General features: G+C 38.3%; 1 protein-coding gene across 3 annotated transcripts in view; it reads left to right on the top strand.

The window, feature by feature from the left end:
• The first annotated feature begins 1,085 nt into the window (after positions 1-1,085).
• The window catches only part of ERG (ETS transcription factor ERG), a 128,979-nt gene continuing 118,312 nt past the window's right edge, over positions 1,086-11,752 (top strand). For 2 of the 3 annotated variants that reach the window (XM_026664248.2, XM_026664241.2), the window contains exon 1: positions 1,086-1,895. The gene's annotated coding sequence lies outside the window, so the exon portion shown is untranslated. The remainder of the gene's footprint in view (positions 1,896-11,752) is intronic. The other variant, XM_087966781.1, reaches the window with a different exon arrangement.

Here is an 11,752-nt window from a genome sequence, read left to right as displayed (position 1 = left end):
AATAGCTTCTCCCCCCCCCCCCTCTCTCTCACACACAGTATATTTATGGTTTTTTTCTTTATAGAATGCTATTGTCCAATACTGTCAAACTGCTGTCCTTAGCATAGACTTATAGAGTGTCTAAAATAAATATTAATAGACCTGCTGTATTCCCTATTCACCCACCCCTTAGAAACAGGAAATGAAGCCCTGAAGGTTTTTGAACTGACTAAAAAGAAAAGGGGAATATAGCGATTCCCCTGACCCGGACTTGGGGGTCTCTGCATGTGCATAGCTTTTTTTACAATCTCCTTTGCCATCCCCCCTGTTATTTTGGCAGACTTTCGGAATGTCTGGGATCTAAGGGCTTTGCTTCATAGAGCAGAATTCTGAAGCAAGAAAAAGAGAAAGTTATAGACTAAACCACAGAAATGTAAACACGTCTGCAGCTAAAATAACTCTACTTTCATTGAAAACACTCCTTGCTCACAATCAGACTTCTGTGCACTATGCTCAAGAAAAGTACATTAATAGCGACCAATTAATACATTATATAAACGTGCTGCTTTTTTTCCAGAAAAAGTGCTGACGCTTTTAGTCATTATTATTTATATATTATATATTATTTATATAAATTTTAAAAAGTCAAGTTTCTCCTTGTCACGCTCTGTATCTCAGTAGGAAATCTGGGATCTCAGAGTGGGAGGAGGGGGGAGAAGTTTTCAGCCCAGGACTGAGAGCAGCAGCAAACAAATAGGACTTATTGAACAAAAGTGTTCTGCCAAGAAAATTCAATGGGAACCATCGCGGGACAAGAGCGGTAAGCCCTCCCTCCCTAAATACTATCGGTTCTGGATTGGCGGCTGTTAAAAAAAAAGTCCGATTCCGGGTTTTCCCACTGCCGAAATTCGTCTTTCCAAATCGAGCTGCTTCTATTTTGTGGCCGGCTTATTTCGTGAGGCGTTTAAAGTCTGAGGGAGCAAACGGAATCTCCTTCTACGCCTCCGTTATCCGGATTTGACCCGTGTTCATGTTCCGTCAGCGTGATCCTAAGCCGTCAGCCCGAAGGCTGGGCGTCCGCTAGGGGTTATTTTTTTTTTCTCGTCACTGCGAATTAGCACCAAATGTTTGATGCGCGGTCCAGCCTCATCCTCCGCAATCCTGACTTTTCGACCGTTCCTGCTCTGAGATCCCAAACCGAGAAGCTCGACGTCTAGATCTGTGGAGACTTCTTGAAACTTCTTGAACCTTCTCCTATCATCACTCCAGACTTCTTAACTATCAAAGAGTACCTCACTTTTTCTTCTTTCTCTTCTGACAAAAGGGATTTTGAAGGTAATCTGCTCCACGAGTGGTTTTGTTTTTGGTTTTTGTTTTAATGGTGGTGGTCGTTTTCATGTTCCCGGAACTCATTAATTAGGACCCACACTTTAAAACGCTGCCTTGCCTGCCGGCGCTGCGCGTTCGAGCCCCTTCCCCTTTCTAGCCACAGGAATGGTGGTGACTGAGAGGCCGTCAGCTTCTGGGGCACCAGGCGCCTCCCACTGAAGCCAATGGCCAAACTTTCGTGGATTTGAATGGAGCCGGCTCGCACCCACCCGCAGCCTCCGCTGGGTAAACACACGCGTGGGGCGTGCCAGCACCTTCTACGTCTCTGGATGCCTGACCGGGCGCCCCTGTTGGAGAGCTGGACTTGGGCGCTAAGGGGGGGCGCGGAGTTGCGCTGGCCAGCCATGCTTAGAGGCGGGAAGAGGCTTTTGGGGACCGGAGCCCCCGCCGCCCGCCGCTGAATCTTGATGCAAGAGAGTCGTCGTATTCGGCGAGAGACGGTCACGGACCCCACCGGCAGCCCCCTTTCATTCCCCTGCTGACACCAGTTCTTGGCAGGGGCAACGCGCTCCCTCCGCTTGGAGGAGGTAAGTTCCCTGAGGCAGCTGTCTGGGGGGAAGGGGAGGTAACAGCGGTAGGTCGGCCAGCAGGTGGGTGCGGGTCTTCTCGGGGCTCGAGGGCTCCCAAGGGCGAAGCGAAGTGTCACTAGTGGGCGAGGACGGTCCGGCGAAGTGGATCTCCCGCCTTCTCGGGAGCGATGCTTTGGGTCAACAGGGCATTGAGGCTCGCCTGAGCTGAGTGCTTGGGCATCCGCCGAGTTATGGGGGGACTTCAACCGTTCGGGTGGGCGCCTGCCTGGACTTCCAGCAATCAGTCCGGGGGTGGGGAGGGGAGTTATATTTATTCGAGAGCCCTGTAGAGACTCCGTGACTGTGGAGAATATAGGCCGGTGAGCTACGGTTCTCCAGCAATTTAAACCGTTGCTCTGAAAACCTAGCAATTGTAATAAAACAAGCCACTTTTGTGCGCAAGTGGTAGAGAACAGCCATTTTTCTGTTGCTGACTGAAAGGGGAAAAAAAGAGAATATTCAGAAACAAGTAGAGGCGACAAGAACAGAATCCAGTGCCATGAAATAGCTGGTGGTCCATTGATTATGAAAACTGAGCAAAGGAAGACTTTATGTTATTGCCCCAGAGTATTGCACCATAGTTAGCTTATCTGGTATTCTTCTGTAATACAAAGGCTCCACTCTTCACTAACCTAGATGTCTTTTAATCAGATTGCCTGTTCCTTGTTGTTCTTGGCAACAGGACTTGCTCAAAGGCTTTCTGGAAGCTACCTGCTCAGTATGGGATTTTTCTTTTCTTTTTTGATCCTAAATTCATCTATACTTTTGTGTGAAAACAAGAAGTATCCATGTCTGGATCATATTGAAAGCAGTTGTGAAAAACACATATTTTTACACATTTAATTTGCTATCCAGCAGTTCTGAAGTTATTACCTGGACTCTCATTATTTTTCATGCTGCTCCACCCCTTATTTTCTTCAGTCAAGCATTTTATTGCCTTGTAGTTATCTTTTTAAAAACTCATTCTTAAGTTATTATCCAGTAACCCAGTATGGATATTTACATTAACTTGTCACAGTTTCATTTGACTTTTTCCTTTGATTTTTGACTCTTTTTGGTCAGTTGTTTTAAATAATGCATTGTATTTCAACTATTAAATTGTTTTCATTTGGCACCTAAATTTCATGTACCTTTATTTAGCACTTGTGTTGACATATGTACAGGCATATATTCATAACACATAATTCAATAATTTGCTACAGATTTTGTTCACTATCCAGGGTTTTAGTTTAGTCTTTCAGTCAAAGTATTTGAAATAATACAATGGATAAGACACAGCTTTAGACTCATAGATGTACAAATGTCATTTCCTGATTCAGAAAATTAATTGATGAGACCAGCAAACTATCTACTGTAAATCATCCATTTATTAGGTAACTTTCAGTATGTAGTAAAAACCAGCAAAGGCCTATTTCTATTTGTGTTCACTACAGACCTATACCATACTTGCAGTAATTGCTACTTTTAAAATAATAATAAAAATCATCCTGGTATAAATAGCACTAAATGAAATGAACAAAACTTTTGTGAGCCAGAATAGTAGTTTGTGGGCTGCATTGTTTTCATGTAGTTTAGTGTCCCACTAGGGAAAGAAGAAAAGTTAGGTCTATAGACTGCACATGGAGAACTGTCACATTCCTTAGTTTTAACCCTATAAGCACACAGTTCTGGCTTGTTCGAAGCAAAGGGAACAAAGAGTGCTTTGAGTTCAAATAAAGAGCCAACCAAATATTCCATTAGAATGTTTTTATCTAGTATGAGAATATACTGTTATTGGCTTAAGTTGGAATTGCAGAAATATATTTGTTTTTATCCCTAGAAATATCTTTTCTATTTTTCTTTCACTTTTTTCTCAGCATTAGGGCATTAAAATGGGAAATTCGAAGAAAGCAAAATAGCTGTTCTAAACTAGTTCAGTATATATTAACTAAGCTCCATTGACTTCGGTGGAATATGTATCCATGTGTGTAACCTAAAACCTTGTTAACTAAGTAATGGCCAGCAAATTGGATGTTTGGGGGCTACTTCGGACTTTCAGTGTAGGGGAAAAACTACTTTCATGGAGCAAAAGTTCAACCAGCTTTTAAGAAATTACACTTTTGCATAACTTCCATTCCAAAGTGAAACAGATTTTTGTAGTGCTACCTATGGTTAGATATGGCAAAGATTAATGATATTTCTATAATTATATATATATATATATTATATATATATATATATATATATATATATATATATATATATATATATATATATATAATTAATATAATATAATAATAATTTGATTATTTTTGGTGATTTTGATTTTTGTTGTCTTTATGTATCGAATCAAACTTATAGGATACATCAATTGAGGTGGCAACTCTAGAAGATTAATCACTAAAATGTTCAGAACTCTCCAACTGGACGACTTTAAAAAGAGATTATGTTTAATTTTTTTGATGGTTAACTACATTGTACTACAAAGAGTGATATAAAACAAAACCCAGTTTGTAAAAAAGTTATTTATTGATATTATGGCTGAAAACTTTGTTTTCTTATTTTATGTCAAAGAATGAAAAGATTAATAAATGCAACAGGTCAATGTGCTGAATTATTGGTTCATAATATGATTTGTGAACTAAATTACCTAATTTGTTTAAATTATCTTCAATAATGATATTGGCTTTAAGTAGTGCACAAGTATTTAATTTATAGAACACATTTCAGATTATTTTCTAAATAATTTCCTTTCTTGTTTAATCAAAAAATGTCATCTTGTTCAAAGTTTTTGTTTAATTTTCAAAGGCTTTAATTTGTGGTGATAAGAACACTAAGGTGGAAATGCAATATAGCCATTATAGAATGAGATTGTTATGAATGTTTCTCTTTCTGTAGAAATAATTGATGTTACCTGATTTAAGTACCTTATATACAGTGGTAAAAGTTTGTGAACCCCTTTGAATTTTCAATATGTCCACATAAATATGGTCTAAAAGGTGACCTGTTCTTCACTAAGCCCTAAAATTAGATAAAGAGAACCCAATTAAAGAAAGGAGTCAAAGACATTTTACTTGTTTATTTATTGAGGAAAATGGTCCAAAGCCAAAATTATGTGAACCTTTGTTTTCAGTATCTGGTGTGCCCTGCTTGGGTAGTATAAAACTGCAACTAAACACTTCTAATAACTGCTGATCAATCCTGCACATTGGCTTTGAAGAGTTTTAAATAACTCCTTTTTACAGAACAGTTTTAACTCAGGGATGTGGGTGGCTTCCCCATAGGACCTGTCTGCTACAGGTCCTTTCAAAATCCTTCTGTAGGGTTGAGGTTAGGTCTTTGATGTGACCATTCCAAAACATTACGTTTCTTCAATTTAACTATTCTTTGGTCATTGTATCTTGTGTGTTTTGCACAATGTTCTCTTTAGCTTCAGTTCATGAACAGATACCCTGACATTTTCCTATAGAATTTGCTGGTAAATTCAGAATTCAGAGATGCATCAATGATGGCAAGTTGTCTTGGCGCAAAGGCAGCAAACACCATGTTTTCACAGAAGAGGTAAAGTTTATATGGTAGAATGCAATGTTTTCACCAAACATAATACTTTTCATTCAAGTAAACAGTTCTGTTTTGGTCTCCTCATCCAAAGAACATTCTTCCAATAGCTTTCTGGCTTATCCACATGGTCTTTCATAAACTGTAGACAGGTAGCAACATTCTTTGTGGGTTCTTTAGGGTCATTGTTGTACAGTGTTTTCTTGCTGATAGTCTCATGAACAATGACTTTCACCAATGCAAGAGTGGTCTTTAGATCCTTAGACTTCTTTGAGACCTCCCAGAATATTATACATATTGCTTCTTGCTATATTTTGGTTGGTTCACCACTCCTGGGGAAAGTAATAAAGATGTTAAATTATCTTTTTTTGCACATAATCAGCCTGACAGAAGACTATGAAGTCCAAACAGTTTGAAAATAGCTTTGTAACTTTTTCCAGCTTGGTAAGCATCATCCACTGTTTTTCAAAGGTCCTCAGAAATCTCCTTTGTTCAAGCTATAACACACTTCCACATACTTCTGTTGTGAGGATCAGACTTTAATAGTGAATACACACAATTCTGTTCTTTAAATAATGCAGGACATGCCACACAAATATCTGATTATCATCCTATTGATTGAAACCCTTGATTCTAATTTCACTTTCAAATGAATTGTTAATCTTAGAGTTTCACATGTTTTTGCCACACAGAAATATGTAGCTTTGGATCATTTCTCTCAATAAATAAATTAACAAGTACAGTGGTACTTTGGTACTCAATTGCTTTGAAACTCATTGAATTTGGTAGTCAATTTATTTTGTGCAAAAATTTTGTTCCAGTACTCATCATTTGTTTGGTACTCAATGCACAAGCTAGAACTTATCAATGTCAGTTGCCTTGTGACTCATTATATTATTTCTTATGGGAAACATTTGCTTGGTACTCATTGTTTTTGGTACTCATCTCACCTCCTGGAACCAATTAACTACCAAGGTACTACTTTATAATATTTTTCACTTATTTGTTGAATTGTGTTCTCTTTATTGGGACATATGAAGAAGATGATTTTTAGGTCATATTTATGCAGAAATATTGAAAATTCAAAATATTCACTGACTTTTAAGCATCGTACTTTAATCAGTATAAATGAATCAAAAATTTATACTTAGTAGAATTAAGTTTTCAAGTATATTTTATATTTTGTATATTTTAAAATAAAATTGGACATTTGATACTTAATGCTGGTCAAAATACATCAATTGACCAGTTATTTAGATAAGTCTCAAAAAGCATTTGAAAATCACTTATTTTGTTGCCAAGATGTGGTAAAATATTTCTGTGATGTTTTTTCCATATAAATTAAATGGAAAGAGCCTTAATTGAAGCTAAAGAGAAAGTTGTTCTTGTCAGAAACTGTTGGTTACTGCCTACTATCTAGGGAAAAATACCTACTAGTTAGCAACTAGTTTGAAGAATTCATGCTGTCAGAAAATTGGCAGCAACATAGGAAAGTAAGATGAGAATTGCCCCTCATCTTATCTTCTTGGTTTTTAGTCTACATATACAAAAGGTAATATAAGTGCTATTTGAGAATTTTGAGTCAGCGCTATTTTCAAAATATCATATAATATTTGAACACCTTTTGTTATTTACATGTTAAAGTAACACATGCTAGTTATTTTAAGTTCTATAATATGAACTGTTTGAATTGGTTCATTCAAAGAACTACAGTTTTCAGTTAAAAATACTTTACTGAAATATATCGCAGAAACATTTCAATATAAATTCAATATATATTAAAAACATACAAACAAAAATCCCATTCTATATAATGAAACTTCAGATGTGGATTCCAGTACAACTAAATCAATGACTCTGAGCGGGGTATAGCAAAAGTAAACAATTGTAAAACTATACAACGTTTTTTAAAAACCCAGTCTATAAAACATAAAATGTAATACATGTACTCCTCAAATTATGACCACAATTGAGCCCAAAATTTCTGTTGTTAAGTGAGACATTGGTTAAGTGAGTTTTGCCCAATTTTGCAACCTTTCTTGCCACACTTGTTAAGTGAATCACTGCAGTTGATAACTTAGTAAGTTAGTTGTTAAGTGAATCTGGCTTTCCCATTGACTTGCTTGTCAGAAGGTTGCAAAAAGGGATCACATGACCCTGGAACACTGCAACCATCATAAATATGAACCAATTGCCAAGCATCTGAATTTTGATCATGTGACCATGGGAATGCTGCAAAGATTGGAACTGTGATAAGTGTCATAAGTCACATTTTTCAGTGCCTTTGTAATTTTGAACAATCACTAAATGAACTGTTGTAAGTTGAGGACTATCTGTATGGCAAGCAGACAGGGGCAATATGGCAACCAAAATAGAACTCCACTCAACTGATATCAATGACTGGGAGGAAAGCCAGGTCTTTGTCATGCCCCTGTTGGAGTCTGAATCCGAGGAGGAAGACAAACAGCTGACAGGGAGAGGGAGAATGACTCCATTGGCTGTGGAGGAAACTGGGGAAGGGCAAAGTCAAGCTGGCCAGAGCAGGGGAGAGGTAGAACAAGGGAGAGGGGGGTTCAGAGGAAGACCAAGGCCCATCCCCTCTTCATCCTAGGGCACACAGGGAGGAATGGAGAAGAGAGCAATGTGGGTTGCATGGCTTATGAGGGAGGAAATGGCCCTCATTCCCTTCACAAGGCACACCTGGGGATGGAGTTTAAAGGAGAGGCAAACGAGAGGGGCGGTTGTCAGGAACAAATGGTGAGTTATCTAGTGTTGGCTGCTGTTATCTGAGTTCCTAGCATGTCCCAACTGGTTTGATTTACTGCCATGTTATTTCACTTCTGGAACTCCTTATCTTGTTCCATTGGATTTGTTACCTTATCTTGCCTTGTTGGATTTATAATTTGAAGTTTTCTGTTTACCATGTTTGGACTGAAGTATCTGCAGCCAAAGGCTGTTGCGGGTTCGTGGGTGAGTTTTTCTCCAGACCAGAGAGTTGGGGGCAAAGTTGGAACTAATAAAGAAACTCATAATTATTCTCTAGCTGTGTTGCCTTTGTGCCACCTCCAGGGTCATCACAGTCTTAATGGCTTTTCTAAAGGTACTCAGTGTTGGGGCCTGTCATATATTGAGATGTGGGGAGGAGGGTGGAGAGCAGTCACTAAAATAGCATTCTTTCTAGACCTCATCAGATAGCAGTGTTTAAAGGGGGAAGCCTGGAGCATGCACTCTTTCTGACAGTGTCTAGAGTAGACAGATGTTCTTGGGAGAAGGCAGTCCACAGGTAATCCAGTCTTATGTCGTGTAAAGCTGTATAGAATAGAATATAATTCTTTTATTGGTCAAGTGTGACTGGACACACAAGAAATTTGTCTTGGTGCAAATGTTCTCAGTGTACATAAAAGAAAAGATGCATTTTTGTCGAGAGTCAAGAATCATAAGGTACAACACTTAATAGTCATAGGGTACAATCAACAGCCAAATCATACTAGGAAACAGTCAATATAAATCGTAAGGATACAAGCGACAAAGTTACAGTCATACAGTCACAAGTGGGAGGGGATGGGTGATAAGGAGTGTTGAGAAGATTAATAGTAATAGTAGTGCAGACTTTGTAAAACAGTTGGACAGTGTTGAAGGAATTATTTGTTTAGCAGAGTGATGGCGTTTGGGAAAAAACTGTTCTTGTGTCTAGTTGTTCTGGTGTGCAGTGCTCTATAGTGTCATTTTGAGGAAAGGAGTTGAAACAGTTTAAGTCTGAGTTGTAAAAGTGACAATTAACATCTTGAATTGTAGCTGAAAGTCTGTTAGGAGCCAGTACGGCTTGTGGAGTAGGAACATCACATGGGCATAACAAACTGCATGCATAATTATCCACACTCATACATACTGGACCAAGTGAAGCTTCTAGATGGTATTCAGGATCATTTTATGCAGAGTACATTGCAATAGTTAATAGTTAATTGAGAATTGCCTGAGTTATGACTAACTATAAGCAACCCCTCTTAGTCCAGGAATGGGCATAGTTGATACATGAGATGCAGTTGTGTGAAGGCCCCTCTCCCTCCCACAGCTGCAACCTATTCTTTAAGCAAGAGTTTTGAGTCCAAGAAGACCTCCAGATTGTGTATCAAGTCTGAACAAGGCAGTGCCACCCCGTTTAAAACCAAAGATGGAAGCATTCTGGTAGCTGGATCTGGAGGAATTTAAATCCTCCCTAGTCATACCCAGTTCCTGCAATCATCTTTGTTGTTCTTCTCTGCACTTTTTCTAGAGTCAACATCTTTTTTACATCACGACTATTCCAAGTGTGGCCTTACCAAGGCATTATAAAGTGGTATTTACACTTCACATGGTCTTGATTCTATCCCTCTGTTTGTGCAGCCTAGAACTGTATTGGCTGTGTTGGTAAGTGTTCTGTCTCTATTAGGAGTATATAATTAGGGTTGCAAAACACTGGATTCTGCAATATGGCTCTGCAGTGCTGGTATAGTTTAATTCCCTCACATAAAGGTATAGAACAAGCAAAAGCATTACTGAATGAACAAGGCATGAGGCATGAGAGTCAGTTCAGGAGAACTGGTAGCGGAAATTTTGAGTAGTTTGGAGAACCAGCAAATCCCACCTCTATTATCTGCCTCCCGAGTTCCAGCTGATTGGCTGGGTCTTCTTTTGTTGCCCTGCACAGGAGAACGGAGCTGGAAAGCAGGTTAGTGGCATGGGGAAGGAATGGGGATTTTGCAGTAACCTTCCCCCAGGACTAGGGAGGGAATGGACATTTTGCAGTATCCTTTCCCTGGAGTGGGGCGGGAATGGAGATTTTACAGTATCCTTCCCCTGCCATGCCCACCAAGCCATGCCCACCAAGCCATGCACACAGAACCAGTAGTAAAAAAATTTGAATCCCACCACTGGAGTCAAGCTATTCTCCAAAGCACCCGAGGGCAGGACAAGAAGCAATGGGTGGAAACTAATCAAGGAGAGAAGCAACCTAGAACTAACGAGAAATTTCCTGACTGTTAGAACAATTAATCAGTGGAACAACTTGTCTCCAGAAGTTGTAAATGCTCCAACACTGGAAGTTTTTAAAAAGATGTTGGATAACCATTTGTCTGAAGTAGTGTAGGGTTTCCTGCCTAAGCAGGGGGTTGGACTAGAAGACCTCCAAGATCCCTTCCAACTCTGTTATTCTATTCTATTCTATTCTATTCTATTCTATTCTATTCTATTCTATTCTATTCTATTCTACTTCAGTATACAAGTACATTCAGAAACTTAATTTGTGTGTGTGTGTGTGTCTGTGTATCTACATACACACACACACACATGTATCTCTGTATTTTTCACATTGAGCGAACAATTTTAAAAAAATGACCTAAATTAAATACTATGTGACTTTGCCAAAGTTTTAGAACACACACTGTTATTTGAATGAAAGCAAAAATTATCATTAATATCAGAGGGATTTTCTGTATTTGGTATTGTACCATTTTTCAAATGGTACACAATTTCTTTCTTTTCTTCTTTTTTTTAGTGCATTATTTTCTCAAAATATATTGCTTATAAATTGCGTTTGCCTCAGAGGAAAATTTTCCATGTAATTTGATTTTAAAATGAGAACTATGCTTCAAGACTATGGCCCTAATCCAGAGGTCCACATGGTAAATTCTGCAAGCACATAGAAATTTTAAGTTTGCTCTTCCTGACAGGTACATATCCTTCCATAGGACTATCTAATAAATTTCTCCTGAAACTAAGTGTACTTCAAGAATGACTTCCAACATAAATCAATATCTGCTGTCAGTGGGGAAAGTAGTGACAAACTCCATTGCCCTCATTTAAACTCTCTTCCAACCTTGTTCATTGTGTTACGTTAACCTGAATAGTTATATGATAATACATATTTCTGTCATTATTAATTAGAGAGTAACATATTGTTTGATAGTGAGAATATTATTTCAAATACTCCAGTGAGTAACAAACATGTTGCCTAGGTTCTGTAAATAAGATTTGAATTCTAAATCTCTTCAGAAAGGAGAAATCTTATTGAAAAATAGCAGGCCTTTCCCCAAGTAAATATGAATTGGATTGCACTTTTAAATTAACATGGGGGATTGATGTGAAAAACACATCTAATGTTTCTGCCAGTTCCAAACTTGGATTTGTATCTTTTTGATGATGTCAAGTCATAAATCATAATTTGCTCAATGAGTTTAGAAATCCAGTATTGTATTATAAATCTAAAGAAAAAAATGTTCATTACAAATTTTCAGATTGTT

The sequence above is a fragment of the Notechis scutatus genome, chromosome 5 (genome assembly GCF_049901735.1).
Source record: "Notechis scutatus isolate UNSWTSFEM ecotype Mainland chromosome 5, rNotScu1.2, whole genome shotgun sequence".
In the NCBI taxonomy this organism is placed as follows: Eukaryota; Metazoa; Chordata; class Lepidosauria; order Squamata; family Elapidae; genus Notechis; species Notechis scutatus.
Note: the sequence above shows the minus strand (reverse complement) of the source record. Positions and strands in the feature narration are given on the sequence as shown.